At 42.8% G+C, this 26,254-nt stretch overlaps 1 protein-coding gene and 2 long non-coding RNA genes across 3 annotated transcripts in view; 1 reads left to right on the top strand and 2 right to left on the bottom strand.

Moving 5' to 3' along the window:
* The window catches only part of LOC309530321 (uncharacterized protein), a 275,292-nt gene that overhangs the window by 233,901 nt on the left and 15,137 nt on the right, over window positions 1–26,254 (bottom strand). The window lies entirely within an intron of this gene.
* LOC309530670 lies at window positions 146–2,124 on the bottom strand. The gene is made up of 2 exons (XR_014218831.1): window positions 632–2,124; window positions 146–593 (listed from the first exon to the last, which is right to left on the bottom strand). It is a non-coding gene; the product is annotated as an uncharacterized lncRNA (long non-coding RNA).
* Window positions 21,156–25,331, top strand: LOC309530633. Its single transcript, XR_014218792.1, has 2 exons — window positions 21,156–22,238; window positions 24,953–25,331. It is a non-coding gene; the product is annotated as an uncharacterized lncRNA (long non-coding RNA).

Genomic DNA, 26,254 nt, shown 5'->3' with positions numbered 1-26,254 from the left:
TTAACATGTGATGTTTTGTTTTATTATGTTGTGTTTTTATGTTCTAAACATTCTGAGACGTGTGGGTGTAGGGAATACGGCCAACTCTTAAATGCCAAGGGGTTTTTGTCCCCTCTATTAAATATTGGAGGAGGCCACCCCCCAGGTTTTCTTTGTGTGTTTTTTTTCAAATGCAACCTTTTTTTCTTCCGCTACTTGCCATACAATTTCGCTTTCAATTTGCCCTTTTAAGAAATTTTTATAAACCGCACAAAGGTCATGAGAAAAACAAAATACAAGAAAATACAAATGTGGACAGGTCCCATCTTTGCGGGCGAAACACAAAAGTTGCTTTAAAGGAGGCTTTCCCAATCTTGGGTCCCCAGCAGCTCCCGGACTATCTGAACAGGAAGTAGAAGGTGCCATTCAAAACATGCAATTGGGCAAATCTCCAGGACCGGATGGGCTGACTTCTAGATACTATAGATCTTTGAAAGAGTGGTTATTGCAACCTTTCAAGGAAGTCTGCAATGAAATATTGGAAGGGAAAAGGGCACCAGAGTCGTGGAAAGAGGCGTATATTACACTCATACCGAAAACAGAGACTGAAAAGACTCAGCTGAAGAACTACCGCCCTATATTGTTACTTTACGTGGATTACAAAACTTTTGCTGATATTTTGGCCAAGAGATTGAAAAAAGTATTGATGGAAAAGATTCATAAAGACCGAGCGGGCTTTCTCCTGGGAAGATACTTGTCTGATAATTTGAGGAATATAATTGATATTTTGGAAAAATTAGAAGTGAATATAAACACTAAAGCAGTCTTGATATTTGTGGACGCGGAGAAAGCCTTTGACAACATCTCTTGGAGTTTTATGAAGAAGAACCTACATGGGATGGGGGTAGGCCAAGGTTTTGAAAATTGTATATGTGCAATATACTCTGAACAAAAGGCTAAATTAATTGTAAATAATGTGGTTACGGAAGAATTTAAGATAGAAAAAGGGACACGACAGGGGTGCCCAATCTCCCCACTGCTTTTTATATCGGTCCTGGAGGTTCTGCTAAACATGATTAGAAGGTATACAGGTCGGAGCCAAACAGTACAAACTGAGAGCATTTGCAGATGACTTAGTATTGACGTTACAGGAGCCAGAATCTAGTACTAAAAGGGTTTTAGAATTAATTCAAGAATTTGGTCAAGTGGCAGGTTTTAAATTGAATAAGTTAAAAACCAAGGTTTTAGAGAAAAGTTTAACACCGATTGAAAGAGATAGGTTTCAGAATGAGACAGGATTGACTGTGGTAAAGAAAGTGAAATATCTGGGGATTAATATGACAGCCAAAAATGGGAACCTATTTAAAGATAATTATGAAAAATGTTGGACGGAAGTGAAAAAAGATTTAGAAATCTGGTCAAATTTGAAGCTTTCACTGTTGGGTCGCATTGCTGTGATAAAAATGAATGTATTGCCGAGAATGCTGTTTTTGTTTCAGACATTGCAAATTGTGGACAAGATGGACTGTTTTAAGAAGTGGCAGAGAGATATTTCTAGATTTGTCTGGCAGGGCAAGAAGCCCAGAATAAAATTTAAGATACTAACTGATGCAAAGGAAAGGGGTGGATTTGCCCTGCCAGACCTTAAACTTTACTATGAATCAGCAGCTTTCTGCTGGTTGAAAGAATGGCTACTTCTTGAAAATGCAGACATTTTGGATTTAGAAGGTTTTAACAACGTATTTGGATGGCATGCATATTTATGGTATGATAAGGTTAAGGCACATAAAGCATTCAAAAATCATATTGTCAGGAAAGCATTGTTTAATGTCTGGATATGATATAAGGATTTATTGGAAAATCAAACTCCAAGGTGGCTGTCACCAATGGAAGCAAAAGCTCTGAAAAGGCTCAATATGGAGGCCAAATGGCCGACTTATTGGGAAATTTTGGAACAAGAAGGAGACAAATTGAAATTGCAGAGCTTTGAAAAATTAAAAAACAAAGTGAGAGATTGGCTTCATTACTATCAGATAATGGAGGCATACAATTTGGATAAGAAAATTGGCTTCCAGGTGGAAAAGTCAAAATTAGAAACAGAACTGTTAGAACCCAAAACTAAGAACTTATATATTGGGAGATTTTGGAGCAAGAAGGAGATAAATTGAAATTGCAGAGTTTTGAGAAATTAAAAGATAGAGTGCGAGATTGGCTTCATTACTATCAAATAAGAGAGGTTTACAATTTGGACAAAAAAATTGGCTTCCAGGTGGAAAAATCAAAATTAGAAACAGAATTGTTAGAACCCAAAACTAAGAATTTGTCAAGAATGTATAACTTGCTGTTGAAATGGAATACTCAGGATGAAACGGTGAAATCTGCTATGATTAAATGGGCACAAGATGTTGGACATAATATTATGTTTGCTGACTGGGAGCAGTTATGGACCACAGGTATGAAGTTTACGGCATGTAATGCCCTAAGAGAGAATATTATGAAAATGATATACAGGTGGTACATGACCCCAGTCAAGCTTGCAAAAATCTATCATTTGCCCGACAATAAATGTTGGAAATGTAAAGAAACTGAAGGTACATTCTTTCACCTTTGGTGGACGTGCCCAAGGATTAAGGCTTTATGGGAAATGATATATAATGAATTGAAAAAGGTATTTAAGTATACCTTCTTGAAGAAACCAGAGGCCTTTCTCCTGGGCATAGTCGGCCAATTGGTGCCAAAGAAGGATAGAACTTTCTTTATGTATGCTACAACAGCAGCAAGAATTCTCATTGCAAAGTATTGGAAGACACAAGATCTACCCACTTTGGAAGAATGGCAGATGAAGGTGATAGACTATATGGAATTGGCAGAAATGACTGGCAGAATCCGGGACCAGGAAGAAGAGTCGGTGGAAGAAGATTGGAAGAAATTTAAAGATTATCTACAGAAATATTGTAAAATTAATGAATGTTAGAATGATGTTGGATAGAAATTAAGTGGTTTCTAGCTGTAATGCTTTAAGAGAATATGAAAAAAGGCTTATAAATGGGTAAAAGCTTAATGGCAAGGATTTGCTGAACTAATAAATCTAAGTGGAATACAAAAAAGGGAGGTATGAGGAGGTCCGGGGAAATAAGCTTAAGGAAAATAAGAAACGGAAAATTAATGTGTTTTTAACTTTTTATTTTGTACTTTTCTTTTTCTTTTTCCATTTTTACTGTAATATGTTAAAAAATCTCAATAAATATCTTATAAAAAATAAAATAGAGGATTTCCCAAACTTGGGTCCCCAGCAGCTCCCAGACTACAGTTTCCATCATCCCTCCCCATTGGTTCTGCAACTAGGGATGATGGGAGTTGTAGTCCAAAACCAGCTGGATACCCAAGTTTGCTTTAAAGGGAAAGTAGACTGGCCCTTTGACACCCTCTGCTGGACAAAAGCACTGCCCCAGAATCTGAACCACCCCCAGTACTCCTAATTGGAATTAATAGAGCGCAAAACTGAAGTTTGATCGGCACTTCAACCTCTAGGGAGCTTCTATGTGCTTTCTGCACCACCTAGAGTACCCACAGAATTGTGGCTTCTACTGGCAACACACACAGGAGAACAAATGAAAGAGAAACACAATGAGCAGGAAAAAAAACTGGAAAGGGCCATACCAAATGGACATCCGGTGTGAAGAGGTCACTTTCCCCACTGCTGAACAATGCCACAGGTAGAGGAGATGGAATGCTAGAAGTGTTCTGCGGGGCAAGGGGAGCTGCTGAGAAATTGAACTACGGGCGCAAAATATTACTTTTTTAAAAAGTTGCTGCCTTTATAGACATTGCCATTCAAATAGCATGCATGCATCATGTGATTGATAGTGCAAGGCGGGACTTACCTGGCCCTCCACCAATATTTTATTCAAGTCGGCACCACTGGGTTGGGTTGTTTCCAAATTAAATAAATACATAAATCTTCCTTTGCACATGTTCCAGCTTGTCTATATCCTCATTTATTCTTTTTTAAAATTTATTTGCCCTTCATCTGAAGATTTTACAATATAAACATACAGGATGAAAGCATGGCATTCTCAAAAAAAAAGAAAAGAAAACAAGACAAGCCAGAGAAATCTCTCCTTTTCTTCTTTTCTTTTTTTGGATGGAGTTACAAACTTTGTTGATCAGGGGCCTGCTGTGGAAATAGTGCATCTCGATTTCAGTAAGGCTTTTGACAGAGTCCTCTGTGATACTTATGTGAGGAAGCTGGTAAAATGTGGGCTGAATGAGGTATATGTCTTAGGACATCAAACTGGGAAAGAGGATTTTAAACTGACTGAAGAGGTTTTATGCCCTTGGGAATTTGGTCTCTTAAATCTACCCCTTCACCTTCAAAATGAGACTGAATGAGGTAACTGTTAGGTGGATTTGACTGACCAAACCCAAAGAGGACTCTCATGGTTCCTCCTCATCCTGGGGAAAAGTGACCAGAGGGGTGCTGCAGGGTTCTGTCCTGGACCCGTTGTTGTTCAACGTCTTGATAAATGACATGGTTGAAGGATATGAGGGGATGCTCATCACATTTGCAGATGACACGAAATGGATCATGATGGCATCCTCTCTCTTCTTCAGCAACTGACAGGGAGGCAAAGAACAGTGCAAAAGCACAGCAGAGCGAAAGAGATAAGACCGACTTCCGTTCTTACACTTCCCAAGCCTAGGAAAGTAAACAGGGGCATGTGACATACTAGCCACATATCCAGCAACGGGTGGAGTGAATTGCTAACACAGCAGACATGATTGCAGGTGATATAAGGGAAAAACCCTGCTCCTTTTTCCTTATGGAGTACCCAAGAGCCCATATACAGCCCTTTTGTAGGTTCTCTATTGGTAGGAGAAAATAACTGAGACCAACCAGAGAATATTGAGAAGCAAAGCAGCTAGTAAGCCTGTTCTTTATTAACTGTTGCAACAGGGTTCTCCACCCACTGGCAGGACAGAGGAGGAGGACCCCGAGACATGTGTGCAAGCCCTTATATAGACATTTTTAATTGCCCAACCTGGAGTTCAAGACCACCCCCAGAAACTGTCAGGATATGAGTACAATGCAGCTGTAAACAGGCAGCTCAGTGTTTACATCATATGATATGGCTAGTCCTGGGAAAGAATCTTCCAGGCAGTTCAGGGGATTCACAAGGCTTTGTTCTCAGTGTAATATGAGACCTTCCTGTTGCGTATGTGAAGGAAGTCTGTGTCACTTGCTCGGAGGAGACTGAACTGATCGGACATGTTTTTTGTGGAGATGTACAGTCAGAAATAAACAAGATGTAAAAAGCCTTTCTGACTATCTTCTTTCTCCTGCTGGTATGCAAAGGGGGTGCGCATCTTCCATTCCGGGGGATGTCGCCTATCAAGATCATCCTGGACTGTCCGGGATGTCAGCCAGAGAGGATCACCGGTAAACAGGCCCCGGGAGCAGGGAGAGAGGCCACCCTCACCCGAGGGGGCAAGTTTTCCAACAGAAACATCATACCTACATCACAGAAAATCTGAGTGTTGTTTTTACCTTGTCTGCCAGGTTACCTGTTAATGGCCACTTGACTAGATTACCTGGGAAGGCTGGCTATTCTTTTGTAATGATAATACTTCATTCCTGAGCCAGGTCACAGGCTCACCCTATTCACACCTTAAATGTGCCCTTAAGGCAGGATTTGTGAGGACAGAGACAATGGGGAGGTTTCTGCATTTCCTTCGACCTTGTAGAGAAATATTTGAGGTGACTGAGAGTCAAAACGGCTTTAGGACTTTTCCTGTGGGTTTTGGACATGTGGTTTATATATTTATATATGTGTTTGCTTGGTACAATTAGATATCTCTCTCTCTCTCTTTCTCTCTCTCTCTCTCTCTCTCTCTCACACACACACACACCCACCTAAAAATTCTTATAACAATTCCCCCCTTTGGGGATATAATTTTTTTTGGTAAAATATTGTTATATATATACACACACACAGCCACTCTTAAATTCCTAGGGGTCTTTGCCCCCCCCCATAAAATATATGTGTTTGCTTGGTACATTTATATGTGTATACACACACACACACACACACACACACACACACACACACACACATATAAAATATCCTTAAAATTCTTATAACAATTCCCCCCTTTGGCGATATAATTTTTTTTTGTAAAATATTGTTATACACACACACACACACACACACACACACAGCCACTCTTAAATTCCTAGGGGTCTTTGCCCCCCCCCATAAAATATATGTGTTTGCTTGGTACATTTATATATATATATATATCCTAAAAATTCTTATAACAATTCCCCCCTTTGGGGATATAATTTTTTTCTAAAAAATAGTTGCCCCACAAATAATAACCTGGTATGTTGCAAATGGATGCCTTCGTGTAAATCTTAAGAGACTTGCCTGTCAGGTCTCTTAAGGCTATTTGCAGGTGTAGCAGTGCACATAGCTGGACATAGGATATCACATAAAAAATAACACATGTTGCATTTTGTACTAAATTACTTGTGGTATTCTAGCAGTTTGGGAGAAACATTCTCAATAGTGGTCTCTGCTTTACACTTGGCAGGAAGGTCAAATAATGAGTGAAAAATGCAGTTTGTTTTGTTTCTGCCTTTTTTGTGTGTTCCCAGGTGTCAAAGCTAGCTCTCGTCTGCTCTCACACCTCCATCATATCACAGCAGCAACAATCCCTGGTGAATCCCCGTAGGGCTTTCATATTGACCATGTCACCTTGTAGTGGCGCAGGTTGGGACATTTCTTGAGAGAGATGTCTGTGCCTTGGCCTTTCTATGGGATTTTTTATTATTATTATAGGCTCTGGTCTTCCACCCTAGGGAAGTTGCTCAGTTGTTCCTAAGGGACCAAAAAGCTGGATACACTTGCCCAATTCAAACGGAGTCCAATTAGAATTTATATAGCCCCATGGTTTGCCGACGTGGAGTTACGGCCCCACCTGGCGGTGGCGGTCGGCCTGGGCCTTGTACGCATTATTGGCCTGGCGCAGTTGCTCCATCAATAGTTGGTGCTGAGACTGGAGCTCCTGGAGCCAATCTGTCACCGTGGGGACCACAGATGCTGGCAGCACATCCAGGAACAAACGCGGGTGGTAACCGTAAGTGGCCTGGAACAGGGTCTTCTGGGTGGAGGCGTCCACCGCGTTGTTGTAAGCGAACTCCTTCAATGCCAAGTGGTCAACTCAGTCTGGAGGTACTCCAGTTTCCGGTGGTCGGTTCTCACTTCCACCAGTTGTCTTGCCCCCTTAGGATGATGGCCCCTTGCGGTGATGATAGGCCCTTGTGGTTCCGGGGTGCTGCCCATTCCCAAACTGCTGCCACTTTCCCGGGATCCATCTGCACCCCACCAGGGGACAGTTGGTGACCGAGGAAGTCCACTGACTGCTGGTGGAACTTTCACTTGCTGAGCTTAGCATACACGCGTTGCTCCCGCAAGCACTGCAACATGGACCGGACATGACCCTCGTGGAGAGCTGGGTCATGGGAGTAAATCAGAATGTCATCTAGGTACACCACCACATACTTGTCTAGCAAGTCCTGGAACACGTGGTTGATGTGCCGTTGGAACAGGGCAGGCGCATTGCACAACCCGAAAGGCATTACAAGGTATTCAAACTGCCCATACCGGGTCCCAAATGCTGTCTTCCACTCATCCCCGGCTCAGATCCGAATCAAATTGTAGGCCCCCCGAAGGTCCACTTGGTGAACATCTGCACCCCTTGCACCCATTCCAGCAACTCTGCAATAAAGGACAAGGGATACCGGTCTGGGATGGTAATCTTATTCAGGGCCCGGTACTCATGGCAGGGACGAAGCTCCCCACACTTCTTAACGAAGAGTACTGGAGCAGCGGTGAGCGAGGTAGAGGGCCGAATGAACCCGCCCTCCACGTTCTTGCGAAGGAAGTCCTGCAAGGCTTAGTGCTCTGGCTCCGTAAGAGAGTATAGGCGGCTCACAGGCAGGGGCACCCCGGGCTGGAGGTCTATGCCGCAGTTGAAATACCAAGTGTGCCAACAGCCGAAATTCTGTGGCATAGGCGGCCACTGTGGACTTGCCCTGTTTCAACTGCCAAATCGCCTGATTGGCTTCACTCCCCTTGACTGCCCTTCTGAGGGCTGCCGTACGCGATTTCCAGGTGGTTGCAAAACCCTGTATAGTCTGTCAGCAAGGGAGAGTCTTGCCCGAGCAACGGCAATGCCCACTTGGCTGCCCGGTTCTTCAGCAAGCTGTTCAGGAAGTGCACCTTAGTGCAGTCATCACGGAAATTCCGGGCTCGCCCCTGAATATACAGCTTGGTCTGGGCAAGAAACATGGGAAAGCTGGCCAGGGATCCATTGAATTTACCCGAGAGGCTAGGTCTAAGTCCAGTCCGTGGTCAAAGGTGCAACGTGGAGGCAGTCCGTAGTAGCTGAAGCTGGGTGCAGGGCAGGGAGTTGGGTGAAGTTAGGAACAGGCTTGCAAGCAGGGAGCCAGGGCGGGTCAGGAGCTCAGGCAGGAACTAGCAACCAACAATGCTGCTTCCGCAACTTGGAACTGGGGCTGGCCGGCTTTTTTCTGCCCTGAGGCATAGGGTGGCCCCGATCCTCTGGTGACTCCCCTCTCTAACCCTGAGCCTCTGCAGCTCAGGAGAGGCTGGAGGGTTCCCGGACCCAGAGGCAACCTCTGACGGGGCTGAGAGTGGAGCACCTGCAGGCAATGGGTCCTCCATCACCTCAGGAGCCAGAGCAGACTCAGCTGGTGCCTGCACCTGAGGATCCAGCACAGGTGAGGACCCTTCAGGCTCATGCCCCAGCCCCGGCTCAGCTGGTCCTGGAGGCGGGGACTCCTGTGCAGGCTGGGATTCCTCAGGTTCAGCATCCAAGTCTGAATCCCAGGCCATCACACCTTGTCAACAATGTGGAACTGTAGTATTCCCCAATTTGGACTTAGCAGACATTTGGTCTTTATGAATGAACTGATTTATTGGGACTTCCGTCTATATTATTGCACTTTATGTGTTGTTTATGTGCAAGATAAACATTTGATATTGTGATGAGAATATATAGAAGAGTATTGTTTATATGAATGCACAGCCGGTTACCTCTTGTGTGTTTGTCCATTCCAGGAACAGCATTCCTGACCCAGATGTTCACAGGAAGTCCCTAAGATGATTCCCCTTTCAAACAGGATACGTGAACCTAGGCCAGGAAGGTCCTCCTCTCCGGCAGACAGACAACCCCTTCTTCTTCTTTTTTATTAATGATTTTTATTGAAATTTACAATCACCAACCAACCCCCACCACCAAAACATCACATCTTATTACATGTATCCTTCTTTGTGTTTCATACATCCATTAGCTTCCGTCCTTCCCTTCCATCAGTTTTCCTATTCCATTCTATAGTTTAAGATACTTTAATTATAAATTATACCATGACATGAGATTTATTTCAATCCTGCCAACGTTTTCATATTTCTACAATTCTCACTTATATAAACCATAAATTTACTCCATTCTTTCTGGTACTTTGTCTCCTCCTGATTGCGAATTCTGTGTGTCAATTTAGCCATCTCAGCATACTCAACCAACTTTATCTGCCATTCTCTTATCGTCTGCATCTCCTGTTGCTTTCCACTTTAGAGCTATCAGAACTCTGGCTGCAGTTGTTGCATATAAATATAATCTTTGATCTATCTTTTTAATCCCTTCTCCCACCAAACCTAGCAAAAATTCTTCCGGCTTTTTGGGAAAACGGTACTTAAACATCTTTTTTAACTCGTTGTAAACCGCATCCCAAAACTCTCTTATTTTATTGCAAGACCACCGCATATGATAGAAGTCGCCGTCTTTTTCCTTGCACTTCCAGCAGGTTTTACTACTTGTTCTATACATTTTTTGCCAATTTGGTGGGAGTGAGATGCCAACGATAAACCATCTTCATAACATTTTCTTTTAAGGCAGAACAAGCAGTGAATTTTATGCTCTCATTCCAGAGTTTGGCCCATACATCATATTCTATGTTATGTCTTAAATCAATGGCCCATTTTATCATAGCCTCTTTTATAAATTCATCTTTTGTGTTCCATACTAGTAAGAGATTGTACATTTTTGATAATAGCTTGGATTTACTCCCTAAAATATCTATTTGAAATTTCGATTTTTTTATCCTCAAATCCTTTTTTTTTCCTCTTTAAAGACATCATTGACTTGATGGTATTCCTTTTTTTAAAAAAATGATATTTATTGGGGGGGGAATTTAGAGTTACAAAAAAAAGAACAAAGAAAGAACAGAGAAAAACACAAACCACATCCAACAATACAAATTAAAACAAAAACAAAAATACAAAAATACACCGCAGACATTTAAAAACAAATCCATTATTCTCAAATCCTCAACTGTCATTACCTTCTTTCTTTGACCTCCTCTTCCTCCCTTTTTTTTGTATCCTAGTTGTTAATTGTTGCAGCAAATCCTTTCCATATTTCATAAAATTCTGTCATTACATTACCGTAAACTATTTTAATCTTATCTTACTATAAAAAACCTTGAAACTTAAAACTTAAATCTTATTTTTACCAACTTCTCATAACCATAATATTCTTACATAATTCTTTAAACATTTTTACTAAAGCCAAGTAATTTCATTCCAACATTTTTCTAACATTCACCAATTTTATAAAACAATCCTAGTAGTAGAAAAAGAAATAAAAACAATCCAATCTTCATCCAGCGTCCCTTCCTCCTGGTCCCGGGTTTTGTCAGTCCTTGTTATCCCATCGATCTAGCGCATTAACCTGGTACAGTGGTGCCTCGCAAGACGAAAAGAATCCGTTCCGCGAGTCTCTTCGTCTTGCAGTTTTTTCATCTTGCGAAGCAAGCCCATTAACGGCTTAGTGGATTAGCGCTATTAGCGGCTTAGCGGGCTTAGCGGATCAGCTGATAAGCGGCTTAGCAGATCAGCTGATAAGCGGCATAGTGGATCAGCTGTTAAGCGGCTTAGTGGATCATCTGTTAAGCGGCTTGGCGGATCAGCTGATAAGCGGCTTAGCGGATCAGCTGATAAGCGGCTTAGCGGATCAGCTGATAAGCGGCTTAGCGGCTTGGGGGAAAGGGGGGGGGAGGAAAAAAACCCCGCAGGAACTTGCAAGACATTTTCGTCTTGCGAAGCAAGCCCATAGGTAATTCGTTTTGCGAAGCACCTCCAAAACGGAAAACCCTTTCGTCTAGCGGGTTTTCCGTCTTGCGAGGCATTTGTCTTGCGGGGCACCACTGTAACCTTATATCCGAGGCCCTTAAGTCTCTTCCATGTCCCTTCCGCAGCTCTTCTTCATATTTGTAACTGTATTTTCCCTTGTCTCCTGCTTGTTTCACTCGTGGGAACTCCAGCTTAACAATATTTTTGACCCTTCTCGACAGATCAGCCCCCTTTCCATAATCCACACTAAATTCCATGTGATATTTAAGAACATGTTTCAAAATCCCTCCAAAATTAGGAGCTCCCACAATCCCAGACATCTCACGGTCCATTGCCAGACTTGAAAAGTCCAAACATGCCTGCATAGGGGGGGGGGTCTATCCAACCCCCCATTTCCAAACCAAACCAAACTTTTTCTTTCCAAATCTGGCTTTTTCCAAGTTCATTTGTCAAATCCGAAAGCTCATGTTCCTGTTGGGACTGTTCTGTCAAGGCACACTCCTGATTTAATTCCTGGGTGGGCTCCACATATTTTTCCACTGCCTGTTCAAAATTTCTAATCGAATCAGCCATTAAATTCGCCTTCTCATGTAGCTGTTCCAGTAGGGCATTTGTTTTATAGAAAGCACACAACAGAGCTTCTGAATACATTGTCCTGCAAGGTCAGATGTCTGTTCCCATGATTGTAATCTGTAACAGCTGCCAGCTCCCCAGAGTTGGTTACAGTTTCACAGTCTCCCTCTAGGGGGAAAACTTCTATTTGTTCTTTCCGAAACCTGTTGTTGGGATACTGCCAGCGAGATAAAAACCACCATGGCCCCCAAGCCGGCTGCCAGACGACCCATTGATCTCCCGTAGTCACGCAGTATAAGATTTTAAGCAATAGCAAACATAAACATCCTGTGAACAGGAAATACGCAGGCTGTGACACAAACATTCTGCTCCCTTTTAAGGTGGAACGGAAATATCCTAACATCCTCCCCCTTTCCGTGTAACCTGTAGTACCTGTGGTTCAAATCAATTGCAACCTTTGTATGTAAACCTTAAGTTGTTCTCTGTTAACAACCTTAGACAACAGATCAGCAGGAATTTCATTTCCTGGCACGTAGGACACCTGAATGAGTCCTTTCTGAATACACTCTCTTGCATGATGTAGCTTAATCTGCAAGTACTTGGTCCTTTGCTTGCAACTCTCTGAGTTCAGCAAAGCCAAACAAGATCTATTGTCTTGATACACTTGTACAGGACATTTCACAGACACTCTGATGTCCTTAAACAGTTGCATCAACCATTCACAATCCATGAGTGAAAATGACAGAGCATTGAGTTCTGCTTCACAGGAACTTAGGCTCACTGTTGTCTGCTTCTTGCACAACCAGTCAAACAGGCAGTGGTTGTACATGTAGCATACTCCAGAAGTGCTTGTACCATCCGTGGTGTCACTTCCAAAACTTGCATCAGCAAAGATTTCAAGACCTCCAGTCTTCTGACTGGTGAACCTCAGCTTGTAGTGCATAGTCCCTTTCAAATAGCGGGCTATGCGCTTCAGAGCTTTCCAATCCTGAACCGTAGGATTGTTGGCATGTCTGCTAAGCAGATTACAGCTTACAGCTATATCAGGTCTTGAACATCTGGCAATGAAATTCATCTTGCCTAGAATGCATCTGTATAGCGTTGTGTCAGAAAACACTTCAGCAGTACTGTCTACCTGGTAACCTGTCACCATCGGTGTGTCTGCTGGGTTTGCATCAACCAAATTCAACCTGGTTAATACATCAGCAATTTTCTGTGTTTGGTGTACCAGAAAATTACCTGCTTGGTCCCTCTCCACCTGCAGAGAAAGATAGTTGGATACCTCACCAAGACCCTTCATGTCAAAGTGCTCCTTCAGCTGAGCTAGGGTGCTTTGGTAGAAAGCCTGATTCTTCCAAAACATCAGAAGATCATCAACAAAACATAAACAATACAGTTTGTTTTGCCCCTCCTCCTTGACAAACACACATGGATCAGCTTTGCCCTGGTGAAAACCTAGAGAAAGCAATGTCTCAGTGAGTTTTGTGTTCCAACACCTGGCACTCTGCTTGAGACCATATAAGGATTTCCGCAGTTTACAGACCATTCCCTTCTGTATCTCCATCCCATCAGGTGGAAGCATGTACAGCTCCTCCCCCAAAATCCCGTACAAAAAAGCTGTATTAATGTCGTGGTGGGAAACATGCAGTTTCTCCTCCGCAGCGACCTTGAGCATCAGCCGAATGCTCTCATATTTGACTGTGGGAGAATAGGTCTCGTGGTAATCCTGTCCTGGTACCTGTGAAAAACCTCTGGCAACCAATCTGGCTTTGTGTCTGACTACCTTGCCATTCTGGTCTGTCTTAGCCTTGAAGACCCATTTGCTGCCAACCAGTCTCATTCCTGGGACTACCGGTACCAGTTCCCAAATTTGGTTCCTGTTCAAGGAATCAACTTCAGCCTTCATGGCATTAAGCCAAGGCTCAGCATCTTTAGAGGTCAACTCCTGAACCTCTTTGAAGCTTGAAGGTTCCCATACCTTCTCTGAGCTACTAAGAACAGCAGTTGCTGTCTTAGCAAACTCATCAGCATACCTCTTTGGAGGTCTGCCCTTGGTCGCCCTTTCAGATCTGCGTACTAGACGCAAGTCTTCTGGACTCATCTCCTCTTTCTTAGGAGAAAAGTGAACAATGGTGAACAGTGGTTCTTCCAGTTCATTGTCAGACGCATCAGATGGTCTGACTGAGGCCTTTGCGCTCTGGTAGTCTGCTGTGTCATCACTTTCACTGACATCAGCAGCAGCGCCGCCCACTGAACTGGAATCCGAACTCTGATCATCATCATCATCATCCTCATCATCAGCAGCTTCCTCAGCTTTAGCTGCTTGCTTGACATCACCTTCATCCTCCTCTGGGTAACTCTGGAAAATTCCCACATTTTCCCCCCACTTAGGATTGTACTCAACACTCCTTGTGAACTTAATGGACTTAGAGTCAGTCATCCATACCCTGTATGCACCTTTTTCGTACCCCATGAACAAACCATGTGCCCCACGCTTCCCAAGCTTGTTGGTTTGTTGTGTGCGTACCCACATGTCCGAACCAAAGATTCTCATGTGTTTGGTGTTGGGTTTCTTGCCAAACATCTTCTCATAGGGGGTACAACCAATGGGTGATGACAATCTGCGATTATAACTGTAAACCAAATTCCCCAAAGCCTCCCCCAAAACTTATCAGGGAGATTTGCATCATGCAACAAGGTTTTGATTCCTTGCAGCAATGTTTGATTTGCTCTCTCCGCAAGACCATTCATCCATGGCGATCTGGGCGTTGACATGTCATGCTGGATTCCCTTCTCAGTCAGGAAAGCTTCAAACTGCTGAGAAGTAAACTCCCCGCCCCGATCAGTAAAAAAACAAGAAATACGTTTACCGTGCACATTCTCCAACCAAGCACAGAATGCCTTAAACTTTGGAAACGCTTGCGATTTCTGTTTGAGCAAATACACATGAATGTACCTGGAAAAAGAATCAATCAGAATCATGAAGTACCTTGCTCCTCCTAAAGAGGGCGCTAGTGGACCAACCAGGTCCGCATGCACTAGCTGGTAGGGTTTGGAAGCCTGCCTGCTAGACTCCTTGCCTTTTGGAGCAACCTTCACCTTGTTCTCTGCACAAGATACACATTTCATGTGAAATTTACAGGGTTTGATGTTCAAACCCTCAACCACTTCTGGCATCTTGGCCAGTGCCTTCCAAGAGAGGTGACAAAACCTTCGATGTGCATCATGAATGCAACCTGCATGAAGAACTTTGTTAGTTTGTGCAACACAACAAGAATCAGCTTTAGACAGAACAACAGTGTCATCATAAGTTATATGGAACAAACCATCCATAAACTTTGCATGCAAATAGTCCTCTTTGCCTTTACTGATGACACAGACGCTCCTCTTGAAGGAAATCTGAAAACCACGTCCAGTAAGCTGTGGGACGCTCAGCAAGTTGCTCGCCGCTCCTGGAACATAAAGTACATTACTGATGGTAGTGTGCAGACTTGCAAGTTTCACAGTCCCTTCTCCTGCAATTTGCAACGTCCTTCCATCAGCCAGGTGGATCTCACCTTCCTGAGGCTTGAAGGAGATAAAGAGATGCCGATCCTTAGAAACGTGGCGATTCGCACCTGAATCAACAATAAATCTGCCTTTGGCTGTTGGAGCAGTCTTTACAGCAAGCGTGGGCTTTTGCAGCTTGCCCCCCTGCTGCTCCTGGCCAGCAGACTTGCCTTTAGCCTTTGGTGAAGCTGTGCCAGCAAGCAACGCCTTGCTTTCCACTGGCGTGGGCTTTTGCAGCTTGCCCCCCTGCTTCTGGTCAGCAGGCGTGCCTTTAGCCTTTGGTGAAGCTGTGCCAGCAAACATCGCTTTGTTTGGCGTGGGCTCTTCACCCTCCCTCTGCTCCTGGCCATCTGCAGGTGTCTGCCTGTGGCTCTGTTTACCTTTGCCTTTCCGGCCTCTGCAAAGGCGATGGCCTTGGTTCTCACGAGAACCAGAGCTCTCAGCTGCCGACTCCTCGGCTCCCCCTGGAGGCTGGAATGCTGCCTGGGATGACGTGACGGTCAGCTCCCCCTGCAGCTTGCAACCGGTGCCCTCAGCATCCCTGCATTCACTCGCCTTCTGGGAAACAGCTAGGACCTCCGATGCAGTCAAACTCTGGGCTGGGATTATTGGCTTGTGAGCTTTTTTTAAAGCAGACCACATTCCACGTGCAGTGGTGTTGCCAGCCAGCGTCTTAATTTCCTCAAGAGATACGGATAGGACTATTACGTCCATCGCTCTCGAATCAGCTGATTTCCATCTCTCTGTCAGAGGAACTGGGGGGGGGGGCTTCAGAAACAACATGCCACACCCCAAACTGACGCAGTAAACTCTCACACCATTTTGCCCAGGGTTCATAATTCTTTTCTTTTTTTTATAAAATTTTTATTAGTTTTACAAAAGTTTTTATAACAAACAAACATAAAAGAAAGACAAACAAACAAACAAATATAATTTCAAAATGTCCTTTCATAGACTTCTTTCCTCGGACTTCCCCATACCTCCCCTTTCTGCATCCTCATGTCCAAATTTTTATAGCAACTTATAAGTGTTTTTTCCCATCCTAATTCATCATAAGGTAAAGGTAAAGGTACCCCTGCCCGAACGGGCCAGTCTTGACAGACTGTGGGGTTTGTGCGCCCATCTCACATTTATTGGCCGGGGGCCAGCGCTGTCCGGGGACACTTCCGGGTCACGTGGCCAGCGTGACATCGCTGCTCTGGCGAGCCAGAGCCGCACACGGAACGCCGTTTACCTTCCCGCTGGTAAGCGGTACCTATTTATCTACTTGCACCCGGGGGTGCTTTCGAACTGCTAGGTGGGCAGGCGCTGGGACTGAACAGCGGGAGCGCACCCCGCCGCGGGGATTCGAACATAGTCCTTTCTTAATCTGATCTTATATTACTGCAACCCTTTCTCTCTGTAAAATCTCGACATTCTAAACTTCATCAAGTTTATAATAGTTCTTAAGATAAATCTTAAATTTCTTCCAATCTTCTTCCGCAGTCTCCTTTCCCTGGTCACGTATTCTGCTTGTCATTTCCGCCAATGTCATATAGTCAATCACTTTCATCTGCCATTCTTCCAAGGTGGGTAAATCTTGTGTCTTCCAATACTTTGCGATCAGTATTCTTGCTGCTGTTGTTGCATACATGAAAAAGGTTCTATCCTTTTTTGGCACCAATTGGCCGACAATGCCCAAGAGAAAGGCCTCTGGTTTCTTAAGAAAGGTATATTTAAATACCTTTTTCATTTCATTATATATCATCTCCCAGAAGGCCTTAATCTTCGGGCATGTCCACCAAAGATGATAAAAAGTACCTTCAGTTTCCTTACATTTCCAACATTTGTTATCAGGCAAATGGTAAATTTTTGCTAGCTTAACTGGGGTCATGTACCACCTATAAACCATTTTCATCACATTTTCCTTTAAAGCACTACATGCCGTAAATTTAATACCAGTGTTCCACAACCTTTCCCAGTCAGCAGACATAATATTATGACCAATGTCCTGTGCCCACTTAATCATAACTGATTTAACTGTTTCGTCTTGTGTATTCCATTTCAACAGCAAGTTATACATTCTTGACAAATTCTTAGTATTGGGTTCTAACAATTCTGTCTCAAGTTTTGATTTTTCCATCTGGAAGCCAATTTTCCTGTCTTGTTTGAAAACCTCCATTATTTGATAATAGTGGAGCCAATCTTGTACTTTGGGTTTTAGTTTTTCATGGCTCTTTAATTTCAGTTTCTCTCCATCCTGTTCTAAGATCTCGCTATACTTTGGCCATCCGACCTCCATATTAACTTTCTTGTGGGCCTTAGCCTCTAAGGGTGACAACCATCTAGGGGTTTTGTTTTCCAGCAGATCTTTATATCTCATCCAAACATTAAGCAACGCTTTCCTTACAATATGGTTTTTAAAGGCACTATGCACTTTGATTTTGTCATACCATAAATATGCATGCCAGCCAAATGCATTATTGAAACCTTCTAAGTCCAAGATATCTGTATTCTTGAGGAGCATCCACTCTTTCAGCCAGCAGAATGCTGCTGCTTCATAGTACAATTTTAAGTCCGGCAGGGCAAATCCCCCTCTTTCTTTTGCATCTGTTAATATTTTATATTTTATTCTGGGCTTTTTGCCCTGCCAGACAAATTTCGCAATGTCTTTCTGCCACCTCTTGAAACAGTCCATCTTGTCAATAATCTGCAAAGTTTGAAATAAAAATAACATTCTAGGCAATACATTCATCTTAATCACTGCAATTCGGCCTAACATTGACAATCTCAAATTTGACCATATTTCTAGATCTTTTTTAATTTCTGACCAACATTTTTCATAATTGTCCTTATACAGATTCAAATTTTTAGATGTTAAATTAACCCCTAGATATTTCACCTTCTTGACCACCGTCAGACCTGTCTCTTCTTGAAACTTATTCTTTTCCATATCTGTTAGGTTTTTCCCTAAGACTTTAGTTTTTTGTTTATTCAATTTAAATCCGGCTACCTGCCCAAATTGTTGGATTATTTCCAACACTCTTTTTGTACTAGTGTTTGGCTCCTGCAAGGTCAATACAAGGTCATCTGCGAACGCTCTTAACTTATAGTGTTTGGTTCCGACCTTTACACCTTTAACTTGCTGGTCATCTCTAATCATGTTCAGCAACACCTCCAGGACCGAAATAAAAAGCAATGGGGAAATTGGGCACCCCTGTCGTGTTCCTTTTTCTATCTTAAGTTCCTCAGTTATTACATTGTTTACAATCAACTTAGCTTTTTGTTCGGAATATATTGCACCCATACCATTCTCAAATCCTTGTCCTACCCCCATCCCATGAAGATTCTTTTTCATAAAACTCCACGAAATATTGTCAAAGGCGCCCAGGGTTCATAATTCTGCCCATCCAACTTAGGACACGGAGCAGTTTCTGAGGTCTGTAAGAGATCCATCTCAGCTTTTTACTTGAGCCGTGAGCCCTATGCCTTCAAAGACTCCTTATCTTGGCAGCTATTAATCACGAAGCCTTTTTGGCTCAGCTCCCAGGCCAATTTAGCCTTGCCGGAGATCAAAGGCTCTTTGCCGAGGTGAAACAGAAAAAGCGTCCGTTTTGCTTTTTCCCCCTTCATACCTCTCAAACGCAGTCTGTTGCAGCTTTACTCTCCTGTAGGTGCCGTGAATCTGGGCCCGAAACCTTGTTGTTGGGAAACTGCCAGGGAGATAACGTCCATCATGGCCCCCAAGCCGGAGTTCGGAGATTCCATCGGCCTCCCGTAGTCACGCAGATCCAACAGTTAGGAGCACAAAGCCTTAGAAATTCCTAGCCACATTCCAGGGCTTGGTGCACCCTCTTTCAGCAGAAAGCACAGTCAAAAGCTTGCACCGCAGAAGAGCATATTTACAGACTTTATTTAGAACATGAACAGAACAAAAGAAAACACATCCATTCTCAGTCAGCGTCTCTGACCATCTGGGAAAACGAAAGGAATATCAGCAGAACATAAACATCCTGTTAACAGGACATGCGCAGACTCTGTGACTCCCAAAAGCCTGCTCCCTTTTAAGGTGGAACGGAAATATCCTAACAAGAACTTAGTTCCCTCCACCTCTCTGCCCTCAGCCTCTGCAGCTCCAGAGAGGCTGGAGGGTTACTGGACCCAGAGGCAGCCTCACCTTACCCTGACAGGGCTGGGAGAGGAGCACCTGCAGGCAATGGGTCCTCAATCACCCCCGGAGCCAGAGTGGATTCATCTGGTGTCTGCTCCTGAGGATCCGGCACAGGTGCGGGCCCTTCAGATTCAAGGCCCTGCCCCGGCTCAACCGGCCCTGGAGGCGGGGACTCCTGTGCAGGCTGGGATTCCTCCGGTTCAACCTCTGAATCAGATTCCCAGGCCATCACAGGAGCAACTGCGCCAGGCTAAGGATGCGTACAAGGTCCAGGCCATGGGGCTATATAAATTCTAACTGGACTCCGTTTGAATGGGCAATTGTATCCAGGCTGCAATTAGCTTTTTGGTCCCTTAGGAACAACTGAGCAACTTTCCTAGAATGGAAGACCAGAGCCTATAATAATAAAAATCCCATAGAAAGGCCAAGGCAAAGACATCTCTCTCAAGAAATGCCCAAACCTGTGCCACTACAAGGTGACATGGTCAATATGAAAGCCCTATGGGGTTTCACCAGGGATTGTTGCTGCTGTGATATGATGCAGGCATGAGACCAGAGAAGAGCTAGCTTTGACACCTGGGAACACACAAAAAAGGCAGAAACAAAACAAACTGCATTTTTCACTCATTATTTGACCTTCCCGCTAATTGTAAAGCATAGACCACTATTGAGAATGTTTATCCCAAAGTGCTAGAATGCCACAAGTAATTTAGGAACAAAATGCAACATGTGTTATTTTTTATGTGATATCCTATGTCCAGCTATGTGCACTGCTACACTTGCAAATAGCCTTTAGAGGCCTGACATGCAAGTCTCTTAAGATTTACACGAAGGCATCCATTTACAACATACCAGGTTATTATTTGTGGGGCAACAATTTTTTAGAAAAAAATTATATCCCCCAAGGGGGGAATTGTTATAAGAATTTTTAGGTTATATATATATATAGAGATATATATGCAGGTTTTGGTGTCTTCGGGTGTCTTCCCGTGTAAGAGTCGGGGTGTCTGTGCGACGTTTCGACGAGGTCTCACTCGTCATCTTCAGGCTGGTGCTTTCGGCTTCTTGTTACTGGAACAGAGCTCTGTTCCAGTAACAAGAAGCCGAAAGCACCAGCCTGAAGATGACGAGTGAGACCTCGTCGAAACGTCGCACAGACACCCCGACTCTTACACGGGAAGACACCCGAAGACACCAAAACCTGCATTCCTGTACCCGTGAAAATCTACGAAAGCAGATATATATATATATATAGAGAGAGAGAGAGAGAGAGACATCTAAATGTACCAAGCAAACACATATATAAAGATATAAACCACATGTCCAAAACCCACAGGAAAAGTCCTAAAGCTGTTTTGACTCTTTCAGTCACCTCAAATATTTCTCTACAAGGTTGAAGGAAATGCAGAAACCTCCCCATTGTCTCGGTCCTCACAAATCCTGCCTTAAGGGCACATTTAAGGTGTGAATAGGGTGAGCATGTGACCTGGCTCAGGAATGAAGTATTATCATTACAAGAGAATGGCCAGCCTCCCCAGGTAATCTAGTCAAGTGACCATTAACAGGTAACCTGGCAGACAAGGTAAAAACAATGCACTCAGATTTCTGTTGTAGACTGCCTTTTCTGTGATGTATGTATGATGTTTCTGGGCGTGGTCTTGGACTCCAGGGCAGCAATTAAAAATGTCTCTATTAAGGGCTTTCATGCATTGCTCGGGGTCCTCCTCCTCTCTCCTGCATGTGGGTGGAGAGCCCTGTTGCAACAGTTAATAAAGAAGAGGCTTACTAGCTGCTTTGCTTCTCAATATTCTCTGGTTGGTCTCTGTTATTTTCTCCTACCGATAGAGAACCTACTAAAGTCCTTACTGAAATCGAAAAACACTATTTCCACAGCAGTCCACTGATCAACAAAGCTTGTAACTCCCTCCAAAAAAAGAAAAGAAGAGATTTCTCTGGCTTGTCTTGTTTTTGAGAAAGCCATGCTTTCATCCTGTATGTTTATATTGTAAAATCTTCAGATGAAGGGCAAATAAATTTTAAAAAAGAATAAATGAGGATATAGACAAGCTGGAATATTTGCAAAGGTAGGTGATTTATGTATTTATTTAATCTGTAAACCACCCAACCCAGTGGTGCCAACTTGAATAAAATATTGGTGGAGGGCCAGGTAAGTCCCGCCTTGCTCTATCAATCACAGGATGCATGCATGCCATTTGAATGGCAATGTCTATAAAGGCAGCAACTTTTTAAAAAAGTAACATTTTGAGCCCGTAGTTCAATTTCCCAGCAGCTCCCCTTGCCCCGCAGAACACTTCTAGCATTCCATCTCCTCTACCTGTGGAATTGTTCAGCAGTGGGGAAAGTGACATCTTCACACTGGATGTCCATTTGGTATGGCCCTTTCCAGTATTTTTTCCTGCTCATTGTGTTTGTCTTTCATTTGTTCTCCTGTGTGTGTTGCCAGTAGAAGCCACAATTCTGTGGGTACTCTTGGTGGTGCAGAAAGCGCCCAGAAGCTCCCTAGAGGTAGAAGTGCCGATCAAACTTCAATTTTGCGCTCTATTAATTCCAATTAGGAGTACTGGGGGTGGTTCAGATTCTGGGGCAGTGCTTTTGTGCAGCAGAGGGTGCCAAAGGGCCAGTCTACTTTCCCTTTAAAGCAAACTTGGGTCTCCAGCTGGTTTTGGACTACAACTCCCATCATCCCTAGCTAGCAGAACCAATGGGGAGGGATGATGGAAACTGTAGTCCGGGAGCTGCTGGGCACCCAAGTTTGGGAAATCCTCTATTTTATTTTTTATAAGATATTTATTGAGATTTTTTAACATATTACAGTAAAAATGGAAAAAGAAAAAGAAAAGTACAAAATAAAAAGTTAAAAACACATTAATTTTCCGTTTCTTATTTTCCTTAAGCTTATTTCCCCGGACCTCCTCATACCTCCCTTTTTTGTATTGCACTTAGATTTATTAGTTCAGCAAATCCTTGCCATTAAGCTTTTACCCATTTATAAGCCTTTTTTCATATTCTCTTAAAGCATTACAGCTAGAAACCACTTAATTTCTATCCAACATCATTCTAACATTCATTAATTTTACAATATTTCTGTAGCTAATCTTTAAATTTCTTCCAATCTTCTTCCACCGACTCTTCTTCCTGGTCCCGGATTCTGCCAGTCATTTCTGCCAATTCCATATAGTCTATCACCTTCATCTGCCATTCTTCCAGAGTGGGTAGATCTTGTGTCTTCCAATACTTTGCAATGAGAATTCTTGCTGCTGTTGTAGCATACATAAAGAAAGTTCTATCCTTCTTTGGCACCAATTGGCCGACTATGCCCAGGAGAAAGGCCTCTGGTTTCTTCAAGAAGGTATACTTAAATACCTTTTTCAATTCATTATATATCATTTCCCATAAAGCCTTAATCCTTGGGCACGTCCACCAGAGGTGAAAGAATGTACCTTCAGTTTCTTTACATTTCCAACATTTATTTTCGGGCAAATGATAGATTTTTGCAAGCTTGACTGGGGTCATGTACCACCTGTATATCATTTTCATTATATTCTCTCTTAAGGCATTACATGCCGTAAACTTCATACCTGTGGTCCATAACTGCTCCCAGTCAGCAAACATAATATTATGTCCAACATCTTGTGCCCATTTAATCATAGCAGATTTCACCGTTTCATCCTGAGTATTCCATTTCAACAGCAAGTTATACATTCTTGACAAGTTCTTAGTTTTGGGTTCTAACAGTTCTGTTTCTAATTTTGACTTTTCCACCTGGAAGCCAATTTTCTTATCCAAATTGTATGCCTCCATTATCTGATAGTAATGAAGCCAATCTCTCACTTTGTTTTTTAATTTTTCAAAGCTCTGCAATGTCAATTTGTCTCCTTCTTGTTCCAAAATTTCCCAATAAGTCGGCCATTTGGCCTCCATATTGAGCCTTTTCAGAGCTTTTGCTTCCATTGGTGACAGCCACCTTGGAGTTTTATTTTCCAATAAATCCTTATATCATATCCAGACATTAAGCAATGCTTTCCTGACAATATGATTTTTGAATGCTTTATGTGCCTTAACCTTATCATACCATAAATATGCATGCCATCCAAATACGTTGTTAAAACCTTCTAAATCCAAAATGTCTGCATTTTCAAGAAGTAGCCATTCTTTCAACCAGCAGAAAGCTGCTGATTCATAGTAAAGTTTAAGGTCTGGCAGGGCAAATCCACCCCTTTCCTTTGCATCAGTTAGTATCTTAAATTTTATTCTGGGCTTCTTGCCCTGCCAGACAAATCTAGAAATATCTCTCTGCCACTTCTTAAAACAGTCCATCTTGTCCACAATTTGCAATGTCTGAAACAAAAACAGCATTCTCGGCAATACATTCATTTTTATCACAGCAATGCGACCCAACAGTGAAAGCTTCAAATTTGACCAGATTTCTAAATCTTTTTTCACTTCCGTCCAACATTTTTCATAATTATCTTTAAATAGGTTCCCATTTTTGGCTGTCATATTAATCCCCAGATATTTCACTTTCTTTACCACAGTCAATCCTGTCTCATTCTGAAACCTATCTCTTTCAATCGGTGTTAAACTTTTCTCTAAAACCTTGGTTTTTAACTTATTCAATTTAAAACCTGCCACTTGACCAAATTCTTGAATTAATTCTAAAACCCTTTTAGTACTAGATTCTGGCTCCTGTAACGTCAATACTAAGTCATCTGCAAATGCTCTCAGTTTGTACTGTTTGGCTCCGACCTGTATACCTTCTAATCATGTTTAGCAGAACCTCCAGGACCGATATAAAAAGCAGTGGGGAGATTGGGCACCCCTGTCGTGTCCCTTTTTCTATCTTAAATTCTTCCGTAACCACATTATTTACAATTAATTTAGCCATTTGTTCAGAGTATATTGCACATATACAATTTTCAAAACCTTGGCCTACCCCCATCCCATGTAGGTTCTTCTTCATAAAACTCCAAGAGATGTTGTCAAAGGCTTTCTCCGCATCCACAAATATCAAGACTGCTTTAGTGTTTATATTCACTTCTAATTTTTCCAAAATATCAATTATATTCCTCAAATTATCAGACAAGTATCTTCCCAGGAGAAAGCCCGCTCGGTCTTTATGAATCTTTTCCATCAATACTTTTTTCAATCTCTTGGCCAAAATATCAGCAAAAGTTTTGTAATCCACGTAAAGTAACAATATAGGGCGGTAGTTCTTCAGCTGAGTCTTTTCAGTCTCTGTTTTCGGTATGAGTGTAATATACGCCTCTTTCCACGACTCTGGTGCCCTTTTCCCTTCCAATATTTCATTGCAGACTTCCTTGAAAGGTTGCAATAACCACTCTTTCAAAGATCTATAGTATCTAGAAGTCAGCCCATCCGGTCCTGGAGATTTGCCCAATTGCATGTTTTGAATGGCACCTTCTACTTCCTGTTCAGATAGTCCGGGAGCTGCTGGGGACCCAAGATTGGGAAAGCCTCCTTTAAAGCAACTTTTGTGTTTCGCCCGCAAAGATGGGACCTGTCCACATTTGTATTTTCTTGTATTTTGTTTTTCTCATGACCTTTGTGCGGTTTATAAAAATTTCTTAAAAGGGCAAATTGAAAGCGAAATTGTATGGCAAGTAGCGGAAGAAAAAAAGGTTGCATCTGAAAAAAACACACAAAGAAAACCTGGGGGGGTGGCCTCCTCCAATATTTAATAGAGGGGACAAAGACCCCTTGGCATTTAAGAGTTGGCCGTATTCCCTACACCCACACGTCTCAGAATGCTTAGAACATAAAAACACAACATAATAAAACAAAACATCACATGTTAAAATAGTATTAGATGTCAATAAGAAAAAGGCCTGGTTAAAAAGGTGTGGATTTGCCTGGCTCCTAAAGCTGTATACTGGTTTTTCTGACCTTCGTATGGATTCTTTGATGGGAAGTGAGTTTAGAGCTAACAGTGAAGCTCTTTCCACATTCCACACACTGATAGGGTTTCTCCCCTGTATGAATTCTGTGATGGGAAGTGAGAGCAGAGCTCTGACAGAAGCTCTTTCCACATTCCACACACTGATAGGGTTTCTCCCCTGTATGAATTCTTTGATGGGAAGTGAAATTGGAGCTTCTATTGAAGCTCTTTCCACATTCCACACACTGATAGGGCATCTCCCCTGTATGAATTCTTTGATGGGAAGTGAGATGGGAGCTCTGACTGAAGCTCTTTCCACATTCTACGCACTGATAGGGTTTTTCCCCTGTGTGAATTCTTTGATGGGAAGTGAGATTGGAGCTATCAGTGAAGCTCTTTCCACATTCCACACACTGATAGGGTTTCTCCCTTGTATGAATTCTTTGATGCTTAGTGAGATCTGAGCTCTGACTGAAGCTCTTTCCACATTCTACGCACTGATAGGGTTTTTCCCATGTGTGAATTCTTTGATGGGAAGTGAGATGGGCACTATGACTGAAGCTCTTTCCACATTCCACACACTGATACGGTTTCTCCTCTGTATGAATTCTTTGATGGAAAGTTAGAGAGGCGCTATGAGTAAAGCTCTTTCCACATTCCACACACTGATAGGGCTTCTCCCCTGTATGAATTCTTTGATGGGAAGTGAGAGAGGAGCTACAGGTGAAGCTCTTTCCACATTCCACACACTGATAGGGCTTCTCCCCTGTATGAATTCTTTGATGATAAGTGAGAGAGGAGCTACCAGTGAAGCTCTTTCCACATTCCACACACTGATAGGGTTTCTCCCCTGTATGAATTCTTTGATGA

The sequence above is a fragment of the Podarcis vaucheri genome (genome assembly GCF_965113315.1).
Source record: "Podarcis vaucheri genome assembly, chromosome: 4".
NCBI lineage: Eukaryota > Metazoa > Chordata > Lepidosauria > Squamata > Lacertidae > Podarcis > Podarcis vaucheri.
This window is presented reverse-complemented; position numbering and strand designations above follow the sequence as displayed.